Here is a 14771-nt window from a genome sequence, read left to right as displayed (position 1 = left end):
GTGACTGCGGGCGGAAGCCACAGCTGCCTCCCCAGTCCTGGTCTGCTGGCAGGAAAGGATCGTGGGGCGTGACTGCGGGCGGAATCCGAAGCCGCCCTGCCAGCCCTGGTCTGCTGGTGGGAGAGCCGGTTGGGGTCTTGGCCAGTAGGGGACAGCTGTGGTCACCCCCGCCAGCCCTGGGTTGGGTCGCCTGCCATCCAGGTCACAGATAGCAGGCCTGGATGGCGGAGGGGCAGGCAGGATGGCGCTGTCCCATCCTGCCTGCAGTATGCAAATTAGCCGCCATCTTTGTTGGCAGTTAACTGCCATCTTAGTTGGCAGTTAATTTGCATATGGCCGTGATTAGCCAATGGGAACGGTAGTGGTCGTACGCCAATTACCATGTTTCTCTTTTATTAGTGTAGATTACTAAATTCCCCATGCTGTACTTTACATGCCTGCCACTATGTTTATAACTGGCAATGGGCACATATTAATCCCTTCCCTTTTCTACCCATCCCCCAACACCCCTCCTGTCTGGTAACCATCAAAATGTTCTCTGTATCTATGAGCTTGTTTCTGTTTTGTTTGTGTATTTTTTTATTTTTATTTTTTAGATTCCACCTATAAGAGAAATTATACGGTATTTGTATTTCTCTGTGTGAGTTATTTCACTTAGCATAATATCCTCTAGGTCCATCCATGTTGTCAAAAATGGCAAGATTGCATTCTTTTTTATGGTCATGTAATACTCCATTATTTACATGTACCACATCTTCTTTTCTGTTCATTTATCAATGGAAAGCTTAGGTTTCTTCCATTTTGTGGCTATTGTAAATAATGCTGCAGTGAATATAGGGATGCATATGTTTTTTTAAATTAGCATTTTGAGTTTCTTCAGATAAATACCCAGAAGTAGAATTGCTGGGTCTTTCTTTGTTGCTTGCCTATAGCCTTTGTTTTAAAGTCCACTTTGCCTATTATAAGTATAGCTACCCATATTTTTTTCATTTCCATTTGCAGGAAATAGCTTTTTCCATCACTTTACTTTCAGTCTGTCTTTTGATCAGGCAGAATATGTGTGGATCTTGTTTTCTTATCCATTCAGCTACCCTGTCTTTTTATTGGAGCATGTAATTAATTTAGATTTAAAGTAATTATTGATAGGTATTTAGTTACTGCAATTTTATTATTCATATACTAGAGGCCCAGTGCACGAAATTTGTGCATCGGGGGGGGAGATGACCCTCAGCCCGGCCTGCGCCCTCTCCAATCTGGGACACCTCAGGAGACATTCCTCTCTCAATCTGGGACTGCTGGCTCCTAACCTGCCTGTCAGCCTGATCACCACTAACCACTTTGCCTGCCTGCCTGATGCCCCTAACCTCTCTGCCTGCCTGCCTGATCACCCCTAACTGCTCTCCCCTGCCTGCCTGATCTCCTTAACTGTTCTCCCCTGCCAGCCTGGTCCTCCTAACTGCTCTTCCCTGCCGGCCTGATTCCCCTAACTGCTTTGCCCTGCCAGCCTGATCCCCCTAACTGCTCACCCTGCCAGCCTGATCCCCCTAACTGCTCTCCCCTGCCAGTCTGATCCTCCTAATTGCTCTTCTCTGCTGGCTTGATTCCCCTAACTGCTTTGCCCTGCCGGCCTGATCTCCCTAACTGCCTCTGCCTCTGCCTCAGCCCCACCACCATGGCTTTGTCCGGAAGGACATCCGGACCGTTGTCTGGAAGATGTCCAGTCTAATTAGCATATTACCCTTTTATTAGTATAGATTTTTTCTAAGTCTGGTACCCACCTGGCACTATACACCTTGTTGACTGTTTGTCCTATGCTGTACTTTACACCCGTTGACTGTTTTGTAACTACCAGTTTGTACTTGGTCCCTTCACTTTTCTCACCCAGTTACCCATCCCCCCTTCCCTCTGGCAACCATCAGTTTGTTCTCTTTATCTATGAAGATTTGGTTATTTATTTCTTTTTGGTTATTTATTTCTTTTGTTCTTCAGATTCCACATGTAATTGGAATCATATGGTATTTGTCTTTCTCTGTCTGGCTTATTTCTCTTAGCATAATACCCTCTAGGTCCATCTATGTTGTTGAAAATGGCAGTATGTCATCCTTTCTTATGGCTGAGTAGTATTCCCTTGTATATATGTACCACATCTTCTTTATCCAATCATCCATCAAAAGATACTTAGGTTGTTTCCATGTGTTGGCTATTGTATAAATTGCTGCAATGAACAAAGGGGTCCATATATCTTTACAAATAAATATTTTCAAAAATTTAGGGTAGATACCAGAAGAGGAATTGCTGGGTCATATGGTAACTCTAGTCTAAACTTTTTGAGGAAGCTCCATACTGTTTTCAAAAGTGGCGGTACCAGTTTACATCCCACCAGCAGTGAATGAAGGTTCCTTTTTCTCCACAACCTCTCCAACACTTGTTATTACTTGTCTTACTGATAATAGCCATTCTGTAAGGTGTGAGGTGGAATCTCATTGTAGTTTTGATTTGCATTTCTCTAATAGCTAGTGAAGTTTAACATCCTGTATAATAAAAGCTTAATATGCTAAGTGTCCAGTTGTCTGTTAACCAATCAAAGCATAATATGCTAATGATATGCTAAGGCTGCTCAACCTCTCACTATGATGTGCACTGACCACCAGGGGAAGACACTCTGCCTGGTAGGTTTGCTTGCTGCTGGGGTCCAGCCGATTGGGACTGAGAGAGATGGGCCGGACATGCCCTGGAGCCCTCCTGCAGTCCCTCCCTGGCTGGCCAACCTCCTGCGTCCCTCCCTGGCCCTGATCTTGCACAGGTGGGGTCCCTCGACCTGGCCTGTGCCCTCTTTCAATCCACGACCCCTTGGGGGATGTCAGAGAGCTAGTTTTGGCCCAATACTGTAGGCTAGGATGAGGGACCCTACTGGTGCTCGAATTCGTGCACCAAGCCTCTAGTCTTTTCATATATATGTTTGCCATTTGTTGTCTTCTTGGGAGAAGTGTCTGTTCAGGTCCTCTGCCCATTTTTAAATTGGATTGTTTGCTTTTTTGCTGTTGAGTTGTATGTGTTCTTTATATATTTTGGATATTAACCCCTGATCAGAGGTATTGTTTGCAAATATCTTTTCCCATTTTGTTGGTTGCTTTCTTGTTTCATTGATGGTTTCTTTTGCTATGCAGAAGCTTTTTAGTTTGATATAGTCCCATTCATTTATTTTTGCTTTTATTTCCTTTGCCTTTGGGGTCAAATTAATAAAATCATCTCTAAGACCAAGGTCCATACATAAGTTCAGACATATGTTTTCTTCTATGTAATTTCTTGTTTCAGGACTTATATGTAGGTTTCTGTTCCATTTTGAGTTAATTATTGTGTATGGTGACAAACTGCAGTCTAGTCTCATTCTTTTGAATGTGGCTTTCCAACTTCCCAGTACTATTTATTGGAGAGGCTTTCTTTTCTCCATGGTATGTTTTTGGCTCCTTTTGTTAAAATTATTTGCCCATATGAATGTGGGTTTATTTATTTCAGGGGTCTCGTTTCTGTTCCATTTGTCTGTGTAAGTGTGTTTTGTCAATATCATACTATTTTGGTTATTGTAACTTTGTAGTAAAACTTTAAGCCAGGTAGTATGATACTTCTGGTTTTGTTCTTTTTCCTCGTGGTTGACTTGCCTTTCTGGGTCTTTCGTAGTTTCATACAAATTTGATGATTTTTTGTTCTATATCTTTCAAAAATGCCATTGGTATTTTGATGGCGAATAGATTAACTCCATGTATTGCTTTGGGTAATATGACCATTTAAACTATGTTGATTCTTCCAATCCATGAACACAGAATATCTTTCCATTTTTTTGTGTGTGTTCTTCAGGTACTTTTAAAAATGTCTTATAGTCTCCAACATGTTGGTCCTTTACATTCTTTGTTAAGTTTATTCCTAGGTGTTTTATTCTTTTTGTAACAATTGCAAAAGTAATTGTTTTTAATTGTTTTTTCTGAATTTTATTGTTAGTAAATAGGAATGCAATATATTTTTGTATATTGATTTTGTATTCTGCAACTTTACTACATTTGTTTATTGTTTCTAGTTTTTTGGTGGAGGGTTTTGTATAAAAGAATCATGTCATCTGCAATTTTACCTCTTCCTTCCCAATTTGGATGCCTTTTATCTCTTTCTCTTGCCAATTGTTCTAGTTAGAACTTCCAGTACTATGTTGAATAACAGTGGTGAGGGGGCATCCTCATCTTGTTCCTGATCTTAGAGGAAAAGCTTTCAGTTTTTCTCCACTGAGTGTGATATTAGCTAAGGGTTTGTGATATATGGCCTTTATTATGTTGAGGTACTTTCCTTCTATACCCTTTTATTGAGTGTTTTAATGATAAATGGAGTTGTATATTGTCAAATGCTTTTTCTGCATCTATTGATATGATCACATGATTTTGTCCTTTGTTTTGTTAATGTGGTGTATCACATTGATTGATTTGTTTATATGGAACCATCCTGTGCTCTTGAAATAAACTCCACTTGATTGTGACATGTTTTTTTTTAATGTTTTTGTGGTATTTGATCTGCTTGTATTTTGTTTAGGATTGTTGCATCTGTATTCATCAGGGATATTGGTCTGTATTTTTCTTTTATTGTGTTATCCTTGCCAGTTTTTGGTATCAGGATAATGTTGGCCTCATAAAATGTATTAGGAAGTATTGCCTCTTCTTCATATTTTGGGAAGAGTTTGAGAAGGATAGGTATTAATCCTTTTTGAATGCTAGAATTTATTAGTGAGGCCATCTGGTCCTGGACTTTTACTTTTTGGGAGTTTTTTGATGTTTTTTTTAGTTTCCTCACTGTTGATCGTGTATTCAGATTTTCATGATTCAATCTAGGAAGGTTGTATATTTCTAGGAACTTCTCCATTTCTTCTAGGTTATTATATTTGGTGACATGTCTTTCATAGTATTCTTGGTTTTTCTCTGGTATCTGTGGTAATTTCTCCTCTTTCATTTCTGATTTTGTTTATTTTAGCCTTTTCTCTTTTTTTCTTAATAAGTCTAGCCAAAGGTTTGTCAATTTTATTAATCTTTTTGCAGAACCAGTTCATAGTTGCATTAATTTTTTCTATTATCCTTTTGTTCTTTATTTCATTTAATTGTGCTCTGATTTTATTACTTTCTTCCTTCTGCTTACTCCGGCCTGCTTTGGTCTTCTTTTTTTAGGTCTTTAAGATGTGATGTTAGGTTGTTTATTTGGGATTTTTCTTGTTTCTTGAGATAGGCCTGCAATGATGTAAACTTCTCGCTTTTTACTGCTTTCACTGCATCCCAAAAGTTTTGATCTGTTGTATTGCCATTCTCCGTTGTCTCTATGTATCTTCGATCTTTTTTTTTTTTCTTCTTTGACCCCATCATTCTTCAGTAGCATGTTGTTCAATCTCCACGTATTTGTGGTTTTCACTGCCTTCTTTTTGCAGTTGATTTCTCATTTCAAAGCATTGTGGTTGGAGAACATGCTTGGTGTGATTTCATTCTTCTTAAATTTGTTAGGGCTGGTTTGTGCCCCAGCATATGGTCTGTCCTTGGGGATGTTCCATGCGCGCTGGAGAAGAATGTAGAATCTGGTGTTCTGGGACGAAAGGCTCTGTAACTGTCGATATGTCCATTTGCTTTAATATGTCAGTTAAGGCAGATAATTCCATATTGATTTACTCGTTGGTTCACATTCAGGAATGGGGTTACAGCATGCTTCCCGAGGTGTGCAAGGTGTATTACCCCGTCTACATCTGCTGTCCCTTGCTGGCACTGATATCTGCTGGTGCGCCTCCACTGCCACCTGTGAGATCCGCACACGGTGTAGAATTCTGGAAGGGATGTGAGGACAGGAGGGAGCCAGGGAGGCAGGAAGAGCTCCAGAGGGGGGAGAGCAGACCTGTGGTCAGTCAGGGAAGAAGAGAAAGTCGTCTGAAGGCCAGGCCTGTCCCTGTTGCTTTTATTTAATTGAGGATGAGGGTGTTTAAAAGTCATTTGTATATTTAACTTCAGTAAAATACAGCAATCTTTCATGCCATCTGGTTTATAAATTACAAGAGAAGAACTGAAAACAGCCAGGTTAGAAAACGCCTGCCCCTTTTGTTCATGATTTGACTCCAGGAAGGGGGTGGGGAGGGGAAGTGATGGGAATGACTTGGTGCCACCTTGCCTTAGCTCATGTTCACGGACCATGACTCCTTATCACATGAATTCCACATTTTCAGCAATGCCCAAATAAATCATCACATGCCCTCCGAAGCTGAGTAAAAGATACACAAAGTTTCAAGAAAACCTTTTGTTCCAAAGAGAGGAGTTTGGTCAGGATCCTAGCAGATGTCCCATTGATTCTGACAACCACCCACTTTTTAAAATATATATATATATATTTTATTGATTTTTTACAGAGAGGAAGGGAAAGGGATAGAGAGTTAGAAGCATCGATGAGAGAGAAACATCGATCAGCTGCCTCCTGCACATCCCCTATTGGGGATGTGCCCGCAACCAAGGTATATGCCCTTGACCGGAATCGAACCTGGGACCCCCCAGTCCGCAGGCCGACGCTCTATCCACTGAGCCAAACCGGTCAGGGAAACCACCCACTTTTTTTTTAAACCACTTTTAAAACATTCTCACCTGAGGATATGTAATATTTATTTTTAGGGAGAGAGGGAAGGGATAGAGAAAGAAAAACATCAATTGGTTGCCTCCCATACCCACAACCTAGGTATGTGTCCTGACCAGAATCGAACCTGCACCTTTTGGTGTACAGGAGGATGCTCCAACCAGCTGAGCCACCTGCCAGGGCAGCTGCCATCCACTTTTAAATGGTGGTTGGGGATGGTGTGCGGGAGCAGCTGTAAGTTCCAGGGTCTGACAGGCCGTCAAACACTGTGCGGCTGCAGCTCGAGTTTCCTGATAGCTCGGCAGGTGAAGAGATGACGGTTTCTGAATTTCACGTTATCTGATTTGCAATCCCTCTTTATGTGCCTACATTTGATTCATTGTTTCAGAGTGAATTAAACTTGCATGAGCGATGCAACTTTTATTTTTATTTTTTGTTCAGACCAGCATATTGGATCTCATTTGCTTTTCAAGAAGCAAATTGCTTTTATTATTTTTATTGACAATTTAAAAAACCCATAACTCAAGCACAGCAATAAAAGCGGCAGCTCCCCTTTTAAAGAACTGGCTCAAAATCTCCCTCATACCTTTCCTAAAAGGTCGTAATTGTTTTTCCTGAAGTTCTGCTGTTACAGGACAGAGAGCATTGGTTCATGCTAAATGTTTTTAATGTTCTCTTGCTCATATAAAAACTCAAAATTAAAATGCCACTTTTGCCATTTAGCTTTATGACTAATCATTGCATAAGTGGAATTGGATTTCCGAATTGACCTGCCTAACTACAAACTATCAAATAGGGTTGCTTATCTGAAACAGTTTTCTGCAAACCCCAACCCTTGAACTGAACTACAAGCAAGCAATTTCAACAGAGGGCATTTTTCAGTAGAGCAGTGATCATCAGAGTGCAGTTCTCAGCCCTATGTTCTCTTAATTCTGCAGTCTGCTTAGTTGAATTTAAAAACAATAGCATCAAACAGACTGTCAAACTATAGCGGGAAGGCTGGGGAGGGTTGGTGGGAGGGGGCAGTGGGGGAGGTAAGGGATCAACCGAAGGACTTGTATGCATGCATATAAGCATAACCAATGGACTCAACATACTGGGGGGTAGGGGAGGGCAGGGGAAGGTCAATGGGGAAGAAAGGAAACATATGTACTACTCTTTGTAATACTTTAAGCCAGTGGTCAGCAAACTGTGGCTCGGCGGCCGCGGCTCGCGAGCCACATGCTCTTTGGCCCCTTGGGTGTGGCTCTTCCACAAAATACCGACTTCTGTGCATGGGCCACAAAGTTTCAATCTCACTGTACGTGCGCGCCCGCACGTGATGTTTTGTGGAGGGGCCACACTCTGGGGGGCCAGGGAGCCACGTGTGGCTCGCGAGCCGCGGTTTGCCGACCATGGCTTTAAGCAATAAAATAAAATTTTTTAAACAAGATAAAGAAACAACTGTTTGGATCCATGAATGAGCAGGTCAGTGGTAGATATTAGTAATGGAAGCCATGTGATGTAGGCTCTTTCTGGGCTCAGCACCCTTTTGCTAGTTTCACACTTTACGTCTCTCCTTTAGTTCCAACTGCCATGTGAAGCAGGTACGATTCCTATCCCCTTTTCGGGGCTGGGAAAGTGAGGCTTGACAAGGATAAGCACTTGCCCAGAGAATAAGGGGTGGGGCTGGGATCTGAACCCGGGTCTGACAGATTACGGAGCCTGAACTCTTAACCACTGTGAGCACTGCCTGCAGTTGAAGCTGCTTTGGTCCCTGAAGGTGCTGACCGAGCCTGGGGCACCAGCATTACATAGTGGGTCCCTTCTCCCGTGGTGTGAGCTGTGGAAGAAAAAAAGGAGACATATGTACTACTCTTTGTAATACTTTAAGCAATAAAACAAAATAAAAAATAATAATTAAAATAAAATAAAAAAACAATAGTCCATTCTCCTTTTCTATTTAGTAAATGTTGGGGTTGTCTTTTTCTGAATTGAATCAGACGATCTCATCAAAGGTCTAGTTCCCGGTGTGGGATTTGGATAAGTTGGTTCCTCCTTTCGTGCAATCAGAGAGTTATTAACTGCCTGTATTTGCCTGCCAGCGTTGAGATGCTTTGTGAAGTCAAGAATAATAAAAGCAGAAATATAGGGAAAATGTAATCCCACTATTAAGAGACAATATAACCCCTTGATCTCCCAGAAGCAATAGCGCAGCTGTACAGGGATAATGAAGAGAATGAGGAGGCTTTTCCCTGTGTGTAGATGGCCATCAATTTAATAGAAATATGAAAGTATCAAACTCATCTTATTCAGTGTTTGAGATTCTGCTTGAATTCAAGATGAAAGGTCTGAGTCTCATTAGGAATAGAAGCAAAGTTGTATCTATCTTCAGAGCACATTTTAGCCACAGTAAGTGGCATTCTTTTAATCTAGTTAATTTGAAAACATTTTAGATGAAAATTATTGCTGTACAAAGAAAAATAATTACAAAATGATATGGGCAACTTTAGACCAATTTAGGAATCTAGACAATATTCATCAACCAAAATAGGTCAAGAGAGCATAAATCAGTCTGATTTTTTTTCTGAAACTTTGAAAGCTTAGAGGGGATTATCTTTGGGAGATGAGTGTCATATTTTGAATTTGAAGTAAAGTAATACTAGTGTTAGAAAAAGTCCTTCATCCTCCTGGCTACTGTACAGGTTTGCAAACTTTGCTGCATTCTAGAATCCCCAGGGGAGCTTTGAAAACTCCTGATGTCCAGCCACACCCCAGACCACAACTCAGGATGTGTGTCACCAAATTGCAGACTTTAATTCTGTCTGTTCTAAAAATGTTTCCTTGATTCATTGATGAAAAAAATGATTGCCAATGAGTGAGCCCATATAAGTAATGATAGCTTATGTGCTCAACTAAAAATTACAAATAAAATTAATAATTGATGATGATGAATTAAGAATTCTTTATTAAGCTCTTTCCTTGATAACTAAGTACTATTTAATAGTGTGGTATTGGTTCAGCATTTATGAGTAAAATGAACTTGCAAGGATAGATGTTGATGGCATATTTCTAAGAAAAATTAATATTGTTTAATAATTTCAGAAAATCAGACAACAGCGAAATCCATTGGTAGGCCATTAATGTTGAAAGTGCTATGGCTTTTCTCCCCGTTGTAGGGTTTTGGTAGAATCTGCATCTCTGCCTTGGGGTGCTGGGGTGTGATTGACAGCAGGGATTGTAAGCTATGGCTTGTGAGTTATGTTTGGCTCACAGATGTGCTGTGCTCAGCCTGCACAGTGTTTTGGTGTCTGGGATTATCACATCAAAATTCCCAATTTTGGTTTCTAAAACAGATTAGCTTCCCGGTAGCTGAGAAGCTATTGCTCTGCACACAGAGATAGGGCTCTTACTTGTTTCTGTGCCTGGTTAGGTCATATGGTCACTTGTCTTATTTACTTTATTGCCTTTGAAGCGTGAGATCCCTGCTTCATACAAGGGAATGAGGCAGAGTATGGTTTACTACCTGGGTGTCTGGTCCTCCTGAGGATATAAGCCTTATCTTTTCTCCCACCACCCTCTCTAATGATGGTGTGTTCAAAGGGAAGTGTCGTCCTTCACTGTACTAGTTTCTCTGGGCTGCCATAACAAAGTACCACAAACAGGTGGCTTAAAACAGCAGAAATTCATTCTCTCCCAGGGCTGGAGGCTCGATGTCCAAAATCAAGGAGTTGACAGGGCATGCTCCCCCTTCAGAGCTCTAGGGGAGGGTCCCTCCTTCCCTCTCCCAGCTTCTGATCGTCCCAGGGTTCCTGGGCTTGCGGCTGCAGCATCACAGTCCCTGCCTCCACTGTCACACCGTTTGTCTCTGTCTTCACATCACATTCCGCTTCTTATTTACAAGGACACCAGTCATACAGGATTAGACTTCATTTGAACTTGATTATATCTGCAAAGATCTGTTCCCAAACAAGGTCACACTCATAGCCACTCTGGTTTAGGACTTCAATGTATCTTTTTGAGGGGCACAATTCAACTCATAACATTTGCATTGAACATAGAGCAAGACCAGTGTGACCATTGGCTCCTGGGCCATCTGTGATCAGGTGGTTAGGGTGGAGCCCTTTTGTGGACCATGTGGCTCAAGATCAACCCATATTAAGAAGATGACTCCAGCCAAGGGACCCTGTGTTAGTTCTTTACCAGGTTTCTTCCTCTTTCAGTCACATGTCTCTATGCGTATCCATCCATACACATCTGCCCTCCTCCCACTACGTCACTAACACATGGGAGGTGGTCATAAGTACTTGAAAAGGAAATCATTATGCTGGTGGGAAGTGGGCATAGATGCCAGAGAACCAGTTACAAAAGCAGGTTCCTGAGGCTCACTTCATGCCTTCATTAGTGCTGAGCTGGTACACAGGTGGGGAGATCCTGTCAGGTTTTCACTGCTCCTGGGCAATGCTTTTTCCACTTTGCCCAAGTTTGCAGGTCAGTGGTCGCAGCTATTTTGCTTTATTGCTGTGGCATTGTAACAGATGCTTCCTGGTTCTGAAGCTCTGCACTTATGTACGATTTAAGGTCATTCGCACAATTACCTCAGGGAATTCCAAGTCTATTTGAATGTGACACTGATCTTCCATCTGATATTTTATTGTGAGTCACTTAAGTAGATTTGGCATGATCCTTTTCTTCAACACACAAAGGATTCTTATTTGTTAAATTATGAGCATTCTCCTCATTTTATTCAACTTGATCATCTCTTTTAATTGGTGTGTTTAGATCATTTACATGTAATATAATTATTGATATATTTAGAATTTAGGTCTACCATTTTATTTTTTTACTAGAGGCCTGGTGCACGACATTCGTGCACTTGGCAGGGGTGGTCCCTCAGCCCAGCTTGCACCCGTTCACAGTCCGGGAGCCAACTGTCAGCTCGGCTTGTGGCTGAGCAGCACTCCCCCTCTTGGAGTGCACTGACCACCAGGGGCCAGCTCCTGGGTAGAGCGTCTGCCCCCTGGTTGTCAGTGCACATCATAGGGACCAGTCGTTCTGCCGTTCAGTCAATTTGCAAATTACCCTTTTATTATATAGGATTTTTTGTTTGTCACTTCTGTTTTTTGTTCCTTTGTTCCCCTTTCTTGCCTTCTTTTGGGTTATTTGGACACATTTTAATATTCTATTTGCTTTCAACATTCATACATATTTTTTAAACATATAAGTGGAGAAAAGTAGACTATATTTCCCCAGTTATTCACCCCTTATGTTGCTCTTCATTGATAAAGTTCCAAATTTCCCTCTAATATAAGTTCCCTTAATCCTGAAGAATAGCCTTCAGCATCTCTTGTAGGGAAAGTCCGCTGCAGATAACCTGTGATCTCATTCTAGAGGTGTGAGGTCACCATAGTTTCACTGAGGTGTGTGGGTACGTGTTGAGTATATGCGTTTCTTTTGCTTCCTGATAAAAAAAAAGTCAATTTTTCCAATGGGTATTTCTTTGGTGCCTACTATGTGCCTGGCACTGCTATCTATAAAAAAATTGATGATAAAGCAGTGAACAAAACAGAAAAAAAATCTTTGCGCTCGAGGCCTACATCAAGTATGTTGGGAGATAGCCAATAAGTAAACAAATAGGGCAGAGTGTGACAGATGTCATGAGTTCTACGGAGGAAAACAGAGCAGGGGTCAGAGATGGACTTTTCAAGCGCGTGCTCAAGGAGGACTTCTCTGAGAAGGGAATGTTCAGCAGAGACTTAAAGCAGGGGAGGAGCCTACCCTGATGATAGCTGGGGGAGGAATGTTCTAGGAGAGGCCACAGCAGGAGCAGATGCTGAGGCAGAAGGTGGCTGGCATGTGGAGGAGCGGCAGGGAGAGGCCAGGTGGCCGTGGTGGTGAGGGAGAGGGTGGTAAGGAATGAAGTAAGGCAGCAGATGGGTGAGGCTGGGGCCACGGGGGTGCTGCCGTGAGGAGGTGGAGAGCAGCCGTGTGTTACACCCCTGCAGGGCATTTCTGTCGGGAAAGCTGTGTTTGATTTTAAAATTGTCACTCTTCTGGGGCCATAACAGGGATCGAAACATCTCAAATACCTAGGACCTGTCTCTAATTGAAATTGTAAATGCCACCTAGCACTGTCAGATAAGCTTGAGACAGACCAATGAGTTACATCTTTTGACTTTTAAATATTGAGTACTAAAAAATTAATTTTTAAAGGCACCCTGATTCAAACAAACTCCCTCTCCCCCTGCCCCCTCCCCAGTGGGCCAGAATCAGGTTATAAGTTGCCAGTTTCTGAGCACAGCATGGAAGCTTCGTCATACACCAAGTGGCTCCGCTCCATCACACTTTAAGGAAAACAACGCACTTGACCCTTGAAGAACAGGGCTGGGGAGCATTTGGCTCAGTGGATAGAGCATCGGCCTGCAGACTGAAGGGTCCCAGGTTCGATTCCGGTCAAGGGTATGTACCTCGGTTGCGGGCACATCCCCAGTAGGGGGCGTGCAGGAGGCAGCTGATTTATGTTTCTCTCTCTTCGATGTTTCTAACTCTCTATCCCTCTCCCTTCCTCTCTGTAAAAAAATCAATAAAATATATTTTAAAAAAAAGAAAATTCTACTGTAACTACAATCTGCCTTCCATATCACGGATCCCAACCATGGATTGAAAATAGTAGTTTGTGTGCAGATCGCTTTAAATTGATTTGTGCCCCTCTGGCTCTTTTGTTTAATTTGATGTTGTAGCCAAGGACTGTGGGCCACAGTGAATCACTTGGTGAAAAAATATTCTACTTGCAGGTGTGGCTCCTGTGGTGTCGATGAGCTGTGACCTGCTGGGTGAGGCATGGGCTCCAGTTCCTAAGTGGCTCAAGGACGAGCCGCCGTGTCGCTGGCCATGCAGCCTCCGCCCTGTGTCCCCTGCACGCAGGCTTTGGGCAGTCTGACTTTCATTGTGGGAGAGGTTTATTATACTCCGCACAGCCTTCTCCGCAGCCTGTGATATAATTATGATAGTTATCTTATCGTTTGACTCTCTCCCTGTTCCGAGATGCAGCCTCTGGTAGAAATATGTGACAGGGAGGGCGCTGGCTCTTTCTCCTTCTCAGTCTAATGGATGAACAGCTGGGAGTTAATGAGCTTTTAATAGTGAGTGTAGGGGGTTAGTTTGTTGCAATTTTAGTCTCTGCTGAATACCCTGAGGAATCATTGTTTTTCTATTTTCCCTTAACATTAGCTTTATTGATACCTGCAAACACCTGCTTAAAATTCACCCAGCATGGAGGGAACGTCTTTCTCTTTGGATCACCTTGGCCTCAGCTGACTCGCCTGTAATTAGGAGGCCTCTGTGGAACTTCATGTGAGGTTTCTGTCTTCATTTTTAAGAATCTTAAAATATGTAATGTTAGATTAAATTCTTATTTAGCACAGAAATGTAAAAAAAAAGCATTTGCACAAGCTTTTGTATATTTTCTAGACCCATTTTATTCGTTCTGCTTTGATCTAGGGAAAAATACGACAAAAGCCTTCCTCCACTAATACATTTTATAGCCATGTTCTTAGCTTTTATCTCTCATTTACCTTTTCCCCCTAAATTAAATTTTCCTCAGACACATTTGTTGTAAATTCTGGGTCACAAAATGATTTCTTATTGCTAAAAAGATCATGATTAGCAACAATGCCTAACGGTTACAGTTTATTACCACTCCATGGAGCTTACAAATCACTTTCATGTGCCTGTGTTTTCTCACTTAGTATTCACAATTCTCTGGGGAGGGGGGCTGGGCAAGTAGTATTACCATGTTACACAGTAGAAATCCAAGGTACAATATATTATTAGTCAAGGTGAAATGGTGATAAGAGCTAATCCATGCACATGGTAAAATTTGAAACAGTACAAAGGTTATCCAAGAGTTCCACTACCTGAGGTTAACCATAGTTAACCATAGTTAACCTGCATTTCTTCCAGTAGTTTTCCATGTACATACAAACTTTTTATTTTTATCTTTAATTTCTTTATTGGTTAAGGCAGTGGTCGGCAAACTGTGGCTCGCGAGCCACATGCGGCTCTTTGGCCCCTTGAGTGTGGCTCTTCCACAAAATACCGACTTCTGCGCATGGGCCACGAAGTTTTAATCGCACTGTACGTGCGCGCCCGCACGTGGTATT

The 14771-nt window shown here is 42.0% G+C and overlaps 1 protein-coding gene across 2 annotated transcripts in view; it reads left to right on the top strand.

Annotated features, from left to right (window-relative positions):
* Positions 1–14771, top strand: part of FAM19A4 (family with sequence similarity 19 (chemokine (C-C motif)-like), member A4) — a 113762-nt gene that overhangs the window by 51908 nt on the left and 47083 nt on the right. The gene's annotated exons all lie outside the window — the stretch shown is intronic.

This window comes from Myotis brandtii, unplaced genomic scaffold, assembly GCF_000412655.1.
Source record: "Myotis brandtii unplaced genomic scaffold, ASM41265v1 scaffold1080, whole genome shotgun sequence".
Lineage (NCBI taxonomy): Eukaryota > Metazoa > Chordata > Mammalia > Chiroptera > Vespertilionidae > Myotis > Myotis brandtii.
This window is presented reverse-complemented; position numbering and strand designations above follow the sequence as displayed.